Source organism: Triticum aestivum, chromosome 2B (assembly GCF_018294505.1).
Source record: "Triticum aestivum cultivar Chinese Spring chromosome 2B, IWGSC CS RefSeq v2.1, whole genome shotgun sequence".
Lineage (NCBI taxonomy): Eukaryota > Viridiplantae > Streptophyta > Magnoliopsida > Poales > Poaceae > Triticum > Triticum aestivum.
Window position 1 is genome coordinate 103,087,783 of NC_057798.1, and position 18,381 is coordinate 103,106,163.

General features: G+C 50.1%; 1 pseudogene; it reads right to left on the minus strand.

Annotated features, from left to right (window-relative positions):
- Nucleotides 1–574: 574 nt before the first annotated feature.
- On the minus strand, nt 575–12,551 carry LOC123040650 (aspartyl protease family protein 2-like; annotated as a pseudogene).
- Nucleotides 12,552–18,381: the final 5,830 nt, after the last annotated feature.

Sequence of the window (18,381 nt, forward strand, 5' to 3'; positions counted from 1 at the left end):
GAAGTCGAGCTGAGGATGAGCCTCTGCCCCGTAGAGAGGAACCAGGGGGAGTTTGGGGCCAGCCGCACAGGCCGGAAGGGCAGCGGGGGGAGTACGCTCGGTGGGGGCGGCAGGGACGGCGGCGGCAACCGCGAGGTCGCTGGGGTCGCGGGAGCAGCCGCCTCCATGCCCGTTTCATGGCACTACTATTAGCTTAAAGGTTTTTGTGTTGTCAATTAGAGCCAATGTTTTAATTAGCGGGCTATGACATTTAGCGGCGACCCTTAAAAACAGCTATAGGTGGGATATAGCGGAGCTATAGCGGCAAACTGTACGTGAAACCATTTAGCGGCAATACTTTCAAACAGCTATAGTGGGGCTATAGCCGGCTATTTAAAACTGTGATTAGAGCCTGTGTGGGCCGGAGCTCCTTGCTCTGACTTACCTGTAAATCAGTTCTCTTCTTTCAAGTGTCTGCATCTGTACTCTTGCAAAAAACATTTATTTATTACTTTCACACAAGTCTTGCACGAACCGATAATATAGGGATGTAGCTAGCTTTTTTTGAAAAGGAGGGATGTAGCTAGCTAGCTAGCTAAACTGCAACGGTGTCTAGATGGCACACCTCCGGAGCAAAGAACAACCGGTTATGTTAGAGGTCAAACGTGAACCGCGTGTCCAACATCTGCCCCGCGCCTATCACCGTCCTCAATGCGTATGGCGCGACGGTGAAACACACATAGTGGATATGCTCGTGCGTCACCGCCACAAACAGCAGCTCCGGCTTGATAAAGAGCACGGCCGATTCCGGGTAGAAGTGGAGCGTCACGCTCGGTAAGTGCGCGCGGATACTCTGCCACGTACCGTGGAAGCAGAGCTTGAGCTTCTGCACCCCTGGCACAGTCGCACGGTGCACCCCGCGGCCGTGCATGTGCGCCACGACCTCGGCCACCAGGATACGGTACGCGGCCGGGGTCATCAAGGTGTCCGCCGTCCCAATGTCGAGGATGCACCCGCCGTGGAGGCTGTGCGGGTTGCGTTCGAACATCGCTGGCGTGATCACCGTGAGCCTTCGCCCGCCGAGGCTGATGCCGTCGAGGCGGACATAGTACATCTTGAGTTGTGTTGTAACATGCTGGCTTGCATGCCCATGTAATAAGGATCACAAGCCTGCGTGCCTTATGACTCCGGCAGCGCCCGGTGTATATAAACCCTTGTTGTAACACTTGATCAATACAGAGAGTAATTTGATCCTCCAACTTGGTATCAGTTACCAGGCCCTCCTCTTCTGTCGCCATGACTGCGCCCGGCTCCTCCTCCTCCGCCTCCGACACCGCGACCTTACCGGGCTCCCTCTCTTCCTCGACGACTGCCCCTGCCACCTCCTCGGCGACCTCGCCGGGCTCCAGCCCGTTCATCTTCTCCGGCGCCTTTGGCAGCACCGGTCCCTCTCAGTTCGCCCCTCTCTTCACGTCCTCGCCTTCTGTGCGGCCCGCCCCGGCTCCTCACAAACCCATCTTCTTCGACCACATCACAAATCATATCAAGTTCCTCCTCAATCCGGCAGACCACAACTACCACAAATGGAAGTCTTTCTTCCTTTTCGTTCTCATTCGATACGGTGTTACCTACCTAATCGAGCACCCTCCACCACCCAACGCCGACGCCCAGTACCTGGAGCTGGACGCCCATGTGGTGCTCTGGATCTACGCCACCCTCGCCGATCCCCTCATCGACCACGTCGTCGGCGCCACCACCACTTACGCCCTCTAGACCAAGATCCAGGACTTCTTCCTCGCCAATTGGGCTGCGCGGTTCATGCTCCTCAACCGCCAGTACCGTAATCTGAAGCAGGGCGATCTCTCCATCACTGAGTACGCCCGTCGCCTGAAGTTGCTCACCGACGGCCTTGCCGACATCGACCACGCCGTCAAAGAGGTGGATCTCACCACCCAATTTCTTCATGGCCTCGACAAGCGGCTCGACACCATCCGCGTTGTCCTCGGCGACTAGGCGTCCACCATGCCCTTCGACACCGTTCTCTCCCGTGTCGTCCTGGCGGAGGAGTCCCAGGCCCAGTGTGCTGCTAACGAGAGCGCCTCGGCGTTCGCTCTCCCTGGCGCCTCTCCTTTCGGTGGCGACCCATCTGGCTCGGGCGCGTGCTCTCAGGGTGATCGCGGCGACCGCTCGGGGGATTGCAGCTCCGATCGCTCCCAGGCTCCGGCTTCGCCCCAGCAGCAGACCTGCGGCCGTGGTGACCGCGGTGACGGCACCGACCGTGGCCGTGGGCGCGGACGTGGGCGCGGGCGTGGCCGCCACGACTCTGGTGGCCGCGGCCCCCCGTCGCAGCCCGCTCCGTTCACGGGCTACTTCGCTCCATACAGGATGGCGCTCCCTCTGCCTCGACCTGGATGGGTGTCGCCAAACTCCGCCGGGGTTCTCGGCCCCTGGCCCGGCTCTCATGTGCACACCTACCCGATGTATCAGCTAACGCCTTCTCCGTCATCGCCGTACTATCCGCCTGCACCACCTTCTTGGGAGCACCTCGCCATGTTGAACGCTGCCTACAGCAATGGCGGCCTCCCCCCCCCCACTCCGTCGACTGACTGGTGCCTTGACAGTGGCGCCTCCTCCCACATCACCGACAATCCAGGTACCCTTACCTCGTCTAGTTCTTCCTTAAAGCATGTGCCTACTAGCATCCTTGTCGGCAATGGCCAACACCTCCCCGTCACGGCCACCAGTTCTGTCAACCTTCCCCCTCACGACTTCCGCCTCACCAATGTTCTCGTTTCCCCACACGTAGTCACCAGCCTCATTTCCGTTCGTAAGTTCACTAGAGAAAATTCTTGTTCCGTTGAGTTTTACCCTTGTGGTTTTCTTGTGAAGGGTCTTCGAACGCGGCGGGTTCTCATGATCTCCATTAGCAATGGCGACCTCTACCCCTTCGTTGGCAATAAGGCGTCCTCGGCGTCCGCGCTCCTTGCCACTGCATCACCTGACCTATGGCATCGTCGGCTCGGCCACCCCGGCGTTCATACCCTCTCCACTTTCGCTAAAACTATTCTTCCCAATTGTAATAAGGAGTCTCACACACCTTGTACCGTGTGTCATCTCGGCCGTCAGCCTCGGCTCCCCTTTCCCTCTTCCTTTAGTAGATATTTTGCACCATTTGATCTCATACATTGTGATTTGTGGACCTCACCGGTTGTAAGCTTCTTGGGTTATCAATATTATCTTGTTGTGTTGGATGATTACACTCACTACTCATGGACCTTTCCTCTACGACAAAAATCCGACACGTCCACTACTCTACAACGCTTCTTTTCCTTTATCCACACCCAATACAACGTAGTGATCAAAGCCATGCAATGCGACAACGGTGGTGAGTTCATCAATACCTCCCTCCGTACATTCTTCTCCTCCAACGGCATCGCTTACCATTTCTCCTGTCCACATACGTCACCACAAAACGGCAAGGCTGAACGCCTCCTTCGCACAACCAACGATATAGTATGGACCCTACTCTTTCAAGCCAATCTCACCCCTCCCTTTTGGGTTGAAGCTCTTCACACCGCTACATAGTTACTCAACAGGCGCCCCTCACGTGTTATTTCACGTGTTACGCCATACTACCTCCTCCATGGCTCACATCCCACGTATGATCATCTCCGACTCTTTGGTTGTTTGTGCTTTCCTCACACAGCCTCTACCATGGCTTACAAGCTCTCTCCCCACTCTGTCCGCTGCGTCTTCCTCGGGTATCCCCTAGAACACAAGGGGTATAGGTGTTTTGATCTGGACTCGCATCGCGTTATCGTTTCTCGCCATGTCATTTCTGACGAAACGTGTTTCCCATACACCCAGCCACACACCCGCACGTCCACAGACGATCCCGCACACCGAATCTCCCCTTCCAGACAGCTGGCAGCTCCTGCTTCCTCGGATCCACCACCGGTTAGGCCAGATCCGCCGGGCCACACCGCCCCATGCACGCCCGTGCGCGTTCATCGTGACGCGCCACCCACGTCTGGCTCCACCACGTGCCCTCGCCCCACGGGCCGTTCTCGCGGGTCCACCACTACCGCCCCGACCGCGTCCACTTCCACCCAATCCCCACCCGCCTCTGCCGCACCTGCTAGCCCCATTGTGCCCGCATCCTCCTCGCTCCCTGCACCCTGCCGATCGGATCAACCTGCCACCAGCCCCACCGAATCCTCCTCGGGTTCACTGCCTCGTGCCGTCCCTGTTGCACCGCCAAACAACGCCCACAAAATGTCCACTCGCTCCAAATCTGGGTTCTGCATGCCCCGTCGCCTCTTCCTTGCAGACACCACATCCACCTCCATCTCACCCATTCCACCCACCTACAAATCAGCCCTCAAAGACCCTAATTGGCGACAAGCTATGCTAGATGAGTACACTGCTTTAATGAATAACTCTACATGGTCTTTGGTGCCTAAGCCTGCAAGTGTTAATGTGGTCACAGGGAAGTGGATCTATCGCCACAAATTCAACATGGATGGCTCCTTGGCACGGTACAAAGCTCGATGGGTGCTTCGCGGTTTCACTCAACAAGAGGGTGTGGACTATGATGAGACGTTCAGTCCTATGGTCAAGCCAGCTACTATCCATGTGGTTTTGAGTATTGCCACCACTCACTCCTGGCCAATACACCAAATGGACGTCAAGAATGCCTTCCTCCACGGTGATCTCAACGAGCTCGTCTATTGTTCTCAACTAGCTGGTTTGGTTGACACTGCCCGTCCGGATCATGTTTGCCGACTCAACAAGTCTCTTTACGGACTCAAGCAAGCTCCTCGCACGTGGTTTCTTCGCTTTCGGGCATTCCTTCTCACCCTTGGTTTTCATGGCTCCAAGAGTGACACCTCCTTGTTCATTCTTCATCATGGTACCTCCATCGCCTACTTACTCGTGTATGTCGATGATATCATTTTGACAGCCAGTTCTCCTCAAACACTACACCACGTCATCTCGGCTCTCAAGTCTGAGTTTTCCATGGCCGATATGGGGCCTCTCCATCATTTTCTTGGCATCAACTTCACCCCGAACTCCCCGGGGCTCTTCCTTAGTCAGCAACAGTACACCTTGGAGGTTCTTGAGCATGCCAACATGCTCCATTGTAAGCCCATCTCCACCCCCATTGTCACGAGCTCTTAGATGTCTCTCACTCATGGTCAACTCCTCTCCAACCCCACCTATTATCGCAGCCTAGCCGGCGCCCTTCAGTACCTCACCTTGACCAGGCCGGACATCTCATATGCCGTCCAACAGGTGTGCCTCTTTATGCATGAGCCACGAGATACTCATATGCAGCTCGTCAAACGAATTCTTCTTTACCTCCAAGGCACATCCCACTATGGCTTACAATTCTACAAGTCATCCTCCAAGGAACTCATCGCATACACGGATGCGGACTGGGCCGGTTGCCCTGACACACGGAAATCCACATCGGGCTTTTGTGTTTTCCTTGCTTCCAACCTCATATCTTGGTCCTCCAAACGCCAAGCAACCATTTCTCGTTCTAGTGCGGAGGCCGAGTATCGTGGTGTGGCCAACTGCGTTGCCGAGTCTTGCTGGTTACGCCAACTCCTTCATGAACTCAAGTGTCCACCACAGCATGCTACAATCGTCTATGTGACAATATCAGCGCCTCCTACCTTGCGTGTAATCTGGTCCAACATCAACGCACCAAGCACATCGAGATCGTTCTTCATTTTGTGCGTGATCGGGTTGCCTTCGGTGACGTCCGCGTGCTGCATGTCCCTTCAAGCTCTCAATTTGCTGATTTGTTCAGAAAAGGATTGCCATCTCCGGTGTTCCACGAGTTTCGGTCCAGCCTCAACGTCCATGCCAATGGAGTTCCGGCTGAGGGGGGGGGGGGGGTGTTGAGTTGTGTTGTAACATGCTGGCTTGCATACCCATGTAATTAGGATCACAAGCCTGCGTGCCTTATGACTCGGGCAATGCCCGGTGTATATAAACCCTTGTTGTAACACTTGATCAATACAGAGAGTAATTTGATCCGCCAACTGTACATGCCTCCTCCTTGGGCGAGTTCCCCGTGCAGCAGCTTTGTGCTCCGTGCGTGCGACTGGTCCGGGATGTCGGCGCCGAACCGGAGGAAGCCACGCCGCTTGTCGTGCCCCTTGCCGACGAGGCAATACGAGAAGCGTGAGGCGGCGAAGCCGCGGTCAGAGAGCTACCGGATGAAGGAGGTCGGGTGCCTGTTTAGGCTCATGACGCCGGCCCAGACGTCGTGGTTAATGAAGTTGTGCGTGGTGTGCGCGCAGCCGAGCACAAGGCCGTCCACTTCGCTGATGGGGCTGCCGGGGCCGCTACCGTCGAAGACGAAGTTGTTAGTGCTAAGGAGGCCATGCGCTCTTGAGCCCTCGTACTGGAACTTGACGTCGAAGGTGCACCGGCCCTGCCCCTGGCCGGCGCGCTTGTACGGAGCCGTGCAATGAGGGTCTGTGGACGCAATGAAGTGGTAATGAGGGGAGACGGCAGTGTTGAAGACGGAGCCGTCCTGCTTCTTCTCCAGTATGCATGGCTGGCACCTCATCCACGTTAGGGGGTGGACGAGATCCAGCGCGAGCTTGTAGAAGTACTGGGTTCCGCCGCTGCCAATTCCAACACAGACGCTGTATATGGCCCCCGAATATGGGATCATTGTTAGACTGTATATATACGTAGCCTTTGTATGCATGTATTGTAACGTTGTATTGTTTCTCTTGGGTACCTCTATATAATGAGATAGCCACACCCTGGGTTAGGGGTGTCGAGTAGTTCTCAAATCATATGTCTTACATGGTATCAGATTAGGTTTCGATGTCTTCCGCTAGAGCCGCCACCGCCGCTGTCGCGCCGACCTCGGTTGCTCCCGCCGCCGCGGTGCCGGCCCTCGCTACTGCCCCACCGTTCCTCGCCTCGCTGCCTCTCGCGATGGCTTACGGTGCCTCATTGTCGCCTCACTCCCCGATCGGATCGGGAGACCGCGTCGCCACCCCGACCGGTGGGTGCCCCCTGGCGTTGCTCCTCCTGTGGGTGGCGTTCCCGCGATCCATGGTGGGCCGCCGCCGCCGTCGTCTTGGCCGGCGCCGCCCCAACCCTATGATGCGCCACCGCCGCCGTCCTCTTGGCCGGCGCCGCCCCAACCCTATGGTGCGCCGCCCTCGCAGCAGCCATATGGCGGGGCTCATCACTACTACGGCGCGCCGCTGCCGCTGCCCTACTCGGCACCCACGCCGCCTCAACCCTACCTGGCGTCCTACCCGCACCCTCAACGGGCTGCGGCTGGCTCGCCGCACGTGGCTCAGGCCGCGGCAAACCACGGTGCCCCCGTGGCATCCTTTCATGGTGCCCCGGGGGCACACTACGGCGCTCCTGGGGTGGTCTCCCTCGGATCCTACCCGCCCTACTCGATGTATCCTGGGGTGGCCTCGTCGATGGGCTTGTCTGCATCGCCGCATGCCCACGCTGATTCGGCCACGGTGCCGGCGCCATTCTACTTCTCGCATCTGCTGCCGGTGAAGCTCGCGCCGGACAACTACCTGTCCTGGCATGCCCAGGTGCTCCCTCTTCTGCGGAGTCGCTATCTAGAGGGCTACGTTGATGGTTCCATCCCATGTTCGCCCTCTCACCACCCGGTGTATCACACCTGGGTGGCTCAGGATCAGGCCATCCTCTCCGCCATCCAGTCCTCGCTCACCCCGAGCGTCTCGTCACTGGTCATCTTCGCCGCTACGTCCCGGGAGGCATGGGCGGCGCTTCACACCAATTTTGCCTCTCAGTCTCAGGCGCATGCTCACTCTATACGCACCGAGCTGGGTCTGACGAAGCTTGGTGACCTCAGCATCACCGACTACTTCAACAAGATGCGGGGTCTCGCCGACACGTTGGCCTCAGTTGGTCAGTCGCTGCAGGATGAGGAGTTCACCACCTTCATGCTTAATGGGCTTGATTATGACAATCTCATTGAGAATGTTCATGGCCGCGATGACACGCTCCCACCTCATGAGCTCTATGCACGTCTGCTTGGCCGTGAGCAGCACATTAAGGCACGCCGGGCCTCCCCCAGTTTCGCCTCCGCCAATGCCGCAACTCATGGCAAGCCCCAGCGGTCATCATCTTCAGGTGGCAGAACGGCACTGCCTTCACAATCGGCCTCGCGGGGCAATGCTCCGACCATCACGGGTGGTAACCCGCCGGTGGCGTGTCGTTCTTCTTGTGGTGCCCCACAGGACTGCCAGTTGTGTGGCCTTGAGCGCCGCGCCACATTGCCTCTCACTGTCATCGTTGCTACAAGCAAGATTTTCTGGGCCTCGACAACAATGGAAAAGGGAACGACAAGCAGGCTGCCGCCGCTGTGACGAGTCATGATCATGGCCGCACTCCGTCTTACTCCGTTGATCCTGCATGGTACATGGACACTGGAGCTACCAACCACCTCACCGGTGAGATGGGTAAGCTCTCTACTCAGGAGCCATATCGTGGTCATGATCAGGTGCACACCGCCAGTGGAGCAGGTATGCGCATCTCCCATGTTGGTCAGGCCTCTCTCCTTGCACACAATTTTCGCACATTACATCTATCCAATGTCCTTCGTGTTCCTTCTGCTACGCGTAGTTTGTTGTCCATCCCTCAACTTACTCGTGATAATAATGTCCTTGCTGAGTTTAATCCTTTTCGTTTCTTTATCAAGGATCGGGACACGAGGGACGTTCTACTTAGCGGTCATCTTTGCCATGGCCTGTATGCACTTGATGCGCCACACCCACCTTCCATGCCGTCCTCCCCTCAGGTGTTCAGTGGTGTTCGTGTCTCGCCTACACACTGGCATGCGCGCCTTGGTCACCCGGCGGCTCCCATAGTTCGACATGTTTTGCATCGTCATGATCTACCAGTTGTGTCCAATAAAACTGGTGAAACTATTTGTGATGCCTGTCAGCAGGGCAAGAGTCATCAACTTGCTTTTTCAGAGTCTAGTCGTGTTGTGAAACATCCTCTTGAGCTTGTCTTTTCTGATGTATGGGGTCATGCTCAGACATCTGTTAGCGGTCACAATTATTATGTCAGTTTCGTTGATGCTTACAGCCATTTCACTTGGTTATATCTTATTAAGCGTAAGTCTGATGTGTTCGATGTCTTCATTCAGTTTCAAACACACGTTGAGCATCTTCTTAAGCAGAAAATCATCCATGTACAATCTGACTAGGGGGGGGGTGAATAACACAACCTCAACTCGTTTTTTAACAAACTTGGGATTTTGCACCACGTGTCATGTCCTCATACACATCAGCAGAATGGCACTGCCGAGCGTAAGCATCATCATCTTGTTGAAACTGACTTAACCTTGCTAGCTCATGCATCTGTCCCGTTTCAGTTCTGGAGTGATGATTTCTCCACAGCTTGCTTTCTTATAAACAGGCTTCCCTCGAGACTTCTGAAAATGCAAACCCCGCTTGAACTTCTGCTTAATGAGATTCCAGACTACACATTCTTCAAAGTGTTCAGGTGTGCATGTTGGCCTCACCTATGTCCGTACAACAAGCGCAAGCTAGAGTTTCGGTCTAAGAAGTGCATTTTTCTCGGGTATAGTTCTCTTCACAAAGGGTACAAGTGCTTACATGTTCCTACCAACCGCGTCTACATCTCTCGTGACGTTGTGTTTGATGAAAATGTATTCCCTTTCCATGCACTTCCGACTAACTTTACCACTTCTACACCACCGGTGCCCGTGTCTACACCTACGCCTGATCAATTAGTGGATGTTGCATATGCCCCTGCGTTGCTTCCTAATCATGCTGCAGGTATTGGACGCGGTGCTCGGCTCGAGATGCTTGATGAATAGGTCACGGATGAGCCTTCTGATTGGGACGTGCATGCGCCATGCATGACGGGCGCCACCCGCCAACCCGTGTCCGTCTCGCCTGTGGAGGCTCCCCCGACTGCCTCGCGGGCGCTGGGTCTGCTCGGCTCCATGCCGGCCCCGCCTGGCTCCATGTTGGCTCCGCGGGTGCTGGTCTCACCAGCGCCAGCCTCGCCTGGCTCGCGGGCCTCGTCTGCGCCAGTGCCCGCCTCGCCTGGCTCGCAGGCCTCGCCAGCGCCAGCCTCGCGTGGCTCGCCCGGGCCACTGGCGGGCCTCTCGCCCGGGCCGGCTACGGCTGCCTCTGGCCTGGAGGTGCCGTCACCTGCTCCGGCCCAGTCTGTCTTGGCGCCAGGGTTGCTGACCAACCCTGCTTCGGTCCCCTGTGAGCCTGACTCGCCTGACTCTGTGCCGGCCTGGTCAACATCCTCTGCTGCACCGACTTTGCCAGCAGGACCTGCTGTCACTCTTCGTCCTTGCACACGGAGCCAATTCGGTGTCTTTTGTCCGAAGGAGCGCACGGATGGGACGGTTGCGTGTCTTGCTGCGTGCATGTCTCACACTGCCGCTGATCCCACTGCAGAGCCTCGTCACTTTTAGGCTGCACTGAGTATTCCTCATTGGCATGATGCAATGGAACAAGAGTTTCAGGCTCTACAAAAGAATAACACTTGGCGTCTTGTTCCTCCTGTGTCTGGTGTCAACGTCATTGATTCCAAGTGGGTTTTCAAAGTCAAGAGACATGCTGATGGCTCCATTGAAGGCTACAAGGCACGGTTAGTTGCCAAGGGCTTCAAACAGAGGTATGGTCTTGATTATGAAGACACGTTCAGTCCAGTCATCAAGCCTACTACCATTCGATTACTACTGTCTCTTGCGGTTACTCGCGGATGATTCCTTCATCAGCTTGATGTGCAGAACGCTTTCCTATATGGCATTCTGGAGGAGGAGGTTTATATGCATCAGCCGCCTGGTTTTGTTGATCCGACACGACCTCATCATCTCTGTCGTCTGGTTAAGGCACTGTATGGACTCAAACAGGCTCCTCGTGCGTGGCATGCTCGCCTTGGATCTGTTCTTCGGGCTCTTGGGTTTACTCCCTCCACTGCTGATATGTCACTGTTTCTCCTCCAGCACCCTGAGGTTACGATGTATCTATTGGTTTATGTTGATGATATCATTCTCATCGGTTCCTCTGTTGCTGCCGCTGATCGCCTTGTGATTGCTCTCCGTGATGATTTTGCTGTCAAGGATTTAGGTGCTCTTCATTTTTTCCTTGGTCTTGAGGTTTCACGGTCCTCTGCTGGTTTGACTCTCACTCAGAAAAAGTACTCCTTGGACTTGTTGCGTCATGCTGGAATGCTCAAATGCAAACATGTTAACACTCCGATGTCTACCCCTGATCGGTTGTCTGCTCTTGATGGTGACTCTCTCTCTCTCTCGTCTGATGATGCTACTGAGTATCGTAGTCTCGTTGGTGGTCTGCAATACCTTACTATTACCAGGCCTGCTATCTCCTATGCAGTCAACCGTGTCTGTCAGTTTCTGCATGCACCCAGGACGTCTCACTGGTCAGCTGTGAAGCGTATTTTGTGCTATGTCAGTCTTACTGCCTCCTATGGCTTGCTTCTTCAGTCTGCACCGTCGTATGAGCTCTCGGCTTTTTCTGATGCAGACTGGGCTGGTAGTCCTGATGACAGGCGATCCACCGGGGGGGGGGGGGGGGGTTATGCGGTATTTCTGGGTCCTAACTTGATCGCCTGGAATGCTCGCAAGCAGGCAACAGTTTCTCGCAGTAGTACAGAGGCTGAGTACAAAGCTGTTGCTGATGCGACAACTGAGATCATATAGGTACAGTCTGTGTTGAGAGAGCTGCGTGTTCCTCAAGCTCGTCCTCCGGTCCTGTGGTGTGACAACATTGGTGCTACATATCTTTCTTCTAACCCGGTGTTTCATGCTAGGACAATACACATTGAGGTGGATTATCACTTTGTTCGGGAACGTGTTGCACAGAAGCTACTTTGTATCAAGTTCATCCCATCAAAGGATCAACTTGCTGACATGTTCACGAAGCCTCTTCCACAACCACAGTTTGTAGGCTGTAGGCGCACTTAACTTACTTTGTACTTCAGGACATAGTTAAGATTGAGGGAGGGTGTTAGACTGTATATATACGTAGCCTTTGTATACATGTACTGTAACGTTGTATTGTACCCCTTGGGTACCTCTATATAATGAGATAGCCACACCCCGGGTTAGGGGTGTCGAGCAGTTTCCAAATCATATGTCTTACAATCATCTTGGGGCGTATGGACGTGATGTTCATGTCGCCCTCGGCATCACTGGCGGAGCTTAGGCAAGGCCAAATGGGCCATGGCCCGCCCAGCTCTGCAGCTTTTTCTCACAATATAGCTAGCCCATGGGTTGTAGAATGCCAGCTAGTAGTAATTCCTTGCAGCCTGGTCCATTCAGCCCGCCCAGCTTTTTTTGGCAAGCTCCGCCACTGCTCGGCATCACCTTCCGGCAGGAGCTCCTCGAGTACGCCTGCTGCAGTGCGGTAGTGGGGCACGAGGGGCAGGCTGAATCCGGCCACACCGCTGCTACTGGCGGCGCCGAGGGCGAGGCTCACCGGATTTAGCACGGCAAGGAAGAAGCACAACATGCAAGCGTATACACTGGACATGGCTAATATCTGGTTGGATTAGCATAATGATCCTTGGCTTGGATGTGATGTCTTAAGTACACAGACTCCTCCCACTCATACTGTATCAATACATGTACGATATGCATCATTTAATGTCTTCGGTTTCATCACAACAATGGGATCCTTCTCTTGGAGTTGGAGTAGTGGATATGCATCATTTATCTCAATCTCAGATGACGTGAATGTGAACTAAATGTATAATCATGAATTTGTGCAGTGAAGATACACAGAGTCTCTTGTAAGGAACCAGGAAGGATTTCTCAAAAAATTATAGATTGTTTTTGATAAACTTCTTTTTTTACAGATTTTCAATAGAAGGATAAGTTGATCATACGGGTAAAATAAAAGAAAGAATAAAACAAGATATAAGAAAAGTCCAATCAATGAAAGGCATTGGTCCAAAGATTCGTATCCTTTGCAATTAGCATAATGATCCTTTTTCGCTAGGATATCATGATACATGTATCAAATGCACATCATTTGGATGTCGTGTCTTAAATATATAGACTCCTGCTGCTCATACTGCATGTACTCCAGATACACATCATTTAATGTCTATGATTTCATCACAACAATTAGATCCTTCTCTTGGAATTTGAGTAGTGGATATGCATCGTTTATCTCAATCTTAAATGATGTGGATGTGAACTAAATGTATAGTCATGATTTTACACAGCAAAGATACACAAGTTTTTTTATAGGGAGTCAGAAAGTATTTCTCACTAATGTATTTTTTATAGATTTTTAATAGAAAAGAGAAGTTCATATAGGTAAAACTAAAAAAATGAATAAAACAAGGTCTAAGAGAAGTACAATTAGTGAAAGGCATTGTCCCAAGATTCATATCCTTTCCAGTTAGCACAGTGATTCTTCTTCGCTTGGATGTCACGTCTTAAATAGATAGACTCCTCCCACTCCTACTACATCAATACATATATCAGATACATATCATTTAATGTCTCTGATTTCATCACAAGAATGATATCCGTCGCTTGGAGTTGGAGTGGTGAATATGTACTCCCTCCGTTTCTTTTAACTCCGCATATAAATTTTGGTCAAAGTCAAACTGCACAAAGTTTGACCAAATTTATGTAAAAAATATGAACATCTACAATACTAAAACTATATAGTATGAACATACGTTTCATGATGCATCTGATAATATTGATTTCATATTGTGAATGTTTATATTTTCTCATATAAAGTTAGTCAAACTCTATAAAGCTTGACTTTGACCAAACCTTATATGCGGACTAAAAAAATGGAGAGAGTACCATTTATCTCAGATGATGCAGATGTGAACTATTGCTTCTGATGTACAATCATAATTTTCCACCACAAAGATAGATAGAGTTTGTTTGTAGGGAACTAGAAGGGATTTTGCCTTACTTATTTCTTTTTAGAGATTTTCAATAAAAATGACAAGTTTGTACACATAAAATAAAAGAATAAATAAAACAAGGTCTAAGAAAAGTACAATGAAAGGCATTGGCCCAAGAATGATACGCTTTTCGGTAGGCCATGTGAATCAGAAGCAAAAATATCTTGTCTGAAGTTTGTTATGAAAGAATAAACGTTTGGTTGCATGCCCTTGAGGATGAAATAGTTCCTAGCCATCCAGATAGCATACGCCGTAGAAACAATGGCAAATGGAGCTGGGAGAGCAGATCTTCAAGATTAAATTTGGTCTTGAATGTGGCTTAACCAGGGTAACCATCTTTAGCAGAGATATTGCCAACATTCATAAGCAAACAAACATTGGAATGGTTTTGTGTCTTGTTTCCCCTATTAACTAGACTAACTCTCTTGTTCTTCAATGCAATATGGGGCTCTCCGCCCTCTGACGAGGTTCGTAAAAAAATGATCTCTTGATTCAGTTGTCGGTCATCCACATAGCACAAAAGTGTAATCAGGAAGGAAGAAGTATTTCCCGAAGAGCAGCTCCCTTGTGCTCAGTCTGTTGTATATGAGCACCCAAAATAAATCCAATCCACCAATCTCTTACTTAGGCTATCTTGGATAGTTTCAAAATTTTCCTTTGTGCATACGTCCATCTGGCACCGGGAGCCCCAAATGTTTTGGGTCAAAAAAATGTTGTGTAATCTCCAATGTATCCTTCACCACATCCGCAACCGTATCAGGACAATTACCAGAAAATAGGATGGAACACTCAGAGGAGTTAATAAGCTACCCCGTTGATGCAACATAGGTTTTCAACAAACCATTAACAATAACTGCCTGCTACTCAAAAGCACGAAAGAACAATAAGGAATCATCCACAAATAACATATGAGAAATTGATGGTGCTCATCGGCAAATCTTGACCCCTTCCAAACTGTCATCCACCATAGACTTGTTGACCAAAGCAAAGAGTACACCATCAACCAATAAAAATAAAAAAGGGATAAAGGGTTACCTTGCCAAGGCTCCTCGACGTTGAGAAAGACTTCCAAAGTTTTCCATTGGATTTTACTGAATACTTAACAGAACACACACAAGACATCACCAAAGATATCCACTTCTAGGAGAAGCCCCATTTATCAAGAGCTCCTTCCAAGAAATTCTAGTCCGCGGTCATAAGCCTTTGAGAGATCCAATTTTTATGAAAAATAACCGGATGGGTCGGCCTTAGGAGACTGAATGTAATAGATGCACTCAAAAGAAATGATGGCATTATTCATAATAAGATGTCCAAGGACAAAGGCACTCTGGTTCTCAGATATACGACCCATCGGCAAAGGTTGTAGTCCATTCACTAAACACTTCGAGACAATTTTGTAAATCACATTGCACAGGCTAATCGGCCTAAAGTCCTTCAATTCCTTTGACTCTGAGATTTTAGGAATTAGGACAATAGTCGTATCATTCACCCCCTCTAGCAAATACCGGTCTCAAAGAATATCAGAACTGCAACAATAATTTCATCTTTCATCAAATCCTAGTTCCTTTAGTAGAATCGGGCCGGGAACCCGTTTGTACCCGCAGCCTTCAAGGGGCCAATCTGGAATAAAGCGTCTGACACCTCCTTCACAGAGAAAGCGGCGCAGAAATCATCATTCATTTGTGTACTTACCTAGCAATCAAGGACCATTGTTGGAGTGATAGTAGGACCCTTTGCATATACCTCGTGAAAGTAAGAGGACGTCGTATGCTCCATATCTGTAGGAACCGAACACCAACTACCATCAAGCTTCCGGAGACGTTGGATTTAATTTCTCCTAGCACGCCAAACCGCTCTCCGGAAGAAATATTTTGTGTTTCTTTCTCCTTCCTTCAGCCAAGTTATACGTGAGCATTGAAGCCACGACATTTCTTCTCTATAAAGTAACTCATCAAGTTCACTCATTTTTACTCGCTGGTCAACATTATTCAGTTGCAACGACTCTAGTTCCGCTCGTAGGGGCTCAATATATATTGTCACATAACCAAATTGTTTGAGCTCCACTCATGGAGACTCTTCATCATTTCCTTTAGAGAACCAAAGATTGCCCCAAGGTCACCCGCCGGCCTGTTAGCTGCCCAGGTCGCTGCAATGACACTAGGGAGTGAGACCTCCCGCTCCCACATGATTTCATAGTGCAGAGAACTATGCCTCTGGATCCCTTTGGAAATTATTTGAAACAAAAGTGGATTGTGATACGAACGAGAGGATGCCAAATGTTTGAATCGAGGTGCTAAAAAGAAATCCCACCAAGCCTCCTCTATGCATGCCCAATCAAGCCTGGCCGAAACGTTTCGGTCTCCAAACTGGCCATATCGTATGTGTATGGGATGCTAGAGAATCCTAGGTCTCCAAGCTCACACACGACAAGACAATCACAGAATGCCACCGTCTGACTTTGAGCCCTCAACATCAAGGAAAAATGTTCGTGTTGCCACTCGCTTCATTGAAATCTCCACAAACTAGCCATGATTCATCTAGCACTGCCCGCAACCTTTCAAGATGTTGCCACATAAAATGTCGATTCTCCACTCTGGGTTCACTGTAAACAAATGTGCCCCTCCACGACACACATGTGCCTCCATCTATCACCACCACATCAATATATCTCGAGCATGAATCAAGCACCAAGACCATTAATGATTCGTCCCAGAAGAGAGCCAAGCCACTACTCCGTCCATTGCCACAATCACCACATAAGCCTTTTAGTCCAAGTTTCCATCTCAACTTCTCCATCTTAACATAATTTTGCCTTGTCTCAGAGAGGAAGACAAGTTTTGGGGAATTGGCTTTAGAGAGGGCCAAGACCTCACGAATTGTCCGGTGATTCCTCCCTCCCCGGCAGTTCCAAGCTATGATATTCATTGCCGATAAATCATCATCACCATCAGCATTCACGTTCTTTGGATGCTTGTTACTATAGTATTGGACGACGGAGATACATCTGTCCTGTCCTCACCATGCCCTTCATTTATAGCTAGTGGAACGGTCTCTCCATCTGTACCAACAGGTTGCACCATCGGTTCAAGGCCAGCTCAACCTCTTCCGGGCGCCCTTGTCAACTAGCATAGGATCAACTCCACCCTTGATCAGACTAGTTGCATCATCAAGCTTTGTTGGGTTCTTCCCAAAATTCCTTTGAGCGGCACGCCGGTCACCCCTCTCCTGACCCATGTCACATCCTCCAGAACTATTCCACATGCCAGAATCAATATCAAAGCGCCCCATGTTCGGTCCATCCACATACAACCAATCACCATACTTAAGCTCTTTAGGATCATATATACCAATCCCGCATTCCTTGAACTCGTGCCCTACACAGCCAAAAGTTTGCAGAACCAAGTAAGTTTCTCATATCTCACCAAGTACACCATCCTCTCCTTTTCCCTGACTACACTCACAAACTTTGTCAGTGGTAGTCGTACGTCATGGCACCCTAATCCTTATGTAGTCTCCTCTTGAATTGCCACTAGCGAAACGGCCCGTGCCTTGCAACGGGAAATCATAATCTCCAATGGCCATGACCACATTTTGTTGTATCATCGAGAAACACTTTCATTCTCAATTTCGTAAAATTATGAACAAGTTTTGAAATCATGAACATTTTTTAAACTCGTGAACATTTTTCAAATTCGTGACCATTTTTATAGATTTTCAAACATTTTCTAAAATCTTGAACATTTCTTGAATTCAACATTTTATAATACTTCCAAACATTTTTTAAAATGGTGATTTAAAAAAAATATTTTTCTTGAATAGGCAAACATTTTCTTGCAAATTGTTTGGTGGAACAATTTTTGAAGTTCATGAACATTTTTTTTGATTAAACGAACATTTTTTGAAATGCATGATCATTTTTTGAATCAATAAAATATTTTGTAAGTCCCGAACAGTTTTTGAAATTTTACGATATTTTTCACTTCATGAACATTTTTTGAATTGGTGATTTTTTAATTTCATTAACATTTTTAATACACAAATTTATTTTAAAAAATCATGAACCGTTCTTGATTTCCCGAACATCTTTTTTCAAAATTTAGAATATTTCTTGAATATGCGATTATTTTCTAAAAATAGCAAACATTTTCTGAATCCACAAACATTTATGAAGTATTAAACATGTTACTTCAAAATTTTCATTTTTAAAAATTTTGGAACTTTTTTGAAGTCCCGAATTGTTTAAAGTAGAAAAAAATATGGAAAAGGAAAATAAGAAGTAAAAAAAATGAAATTTAAGAAACAGGCCACCCAGACAAGGGTAGGTCCAAACAGACGCATTGTATCTTCTTCCAGTGTGCAGAGCGCAATATAGTAGGTTCCTATTGTATGGGCCGGCCCAGGCGGGGATCCCATGTATGAAACATTTTT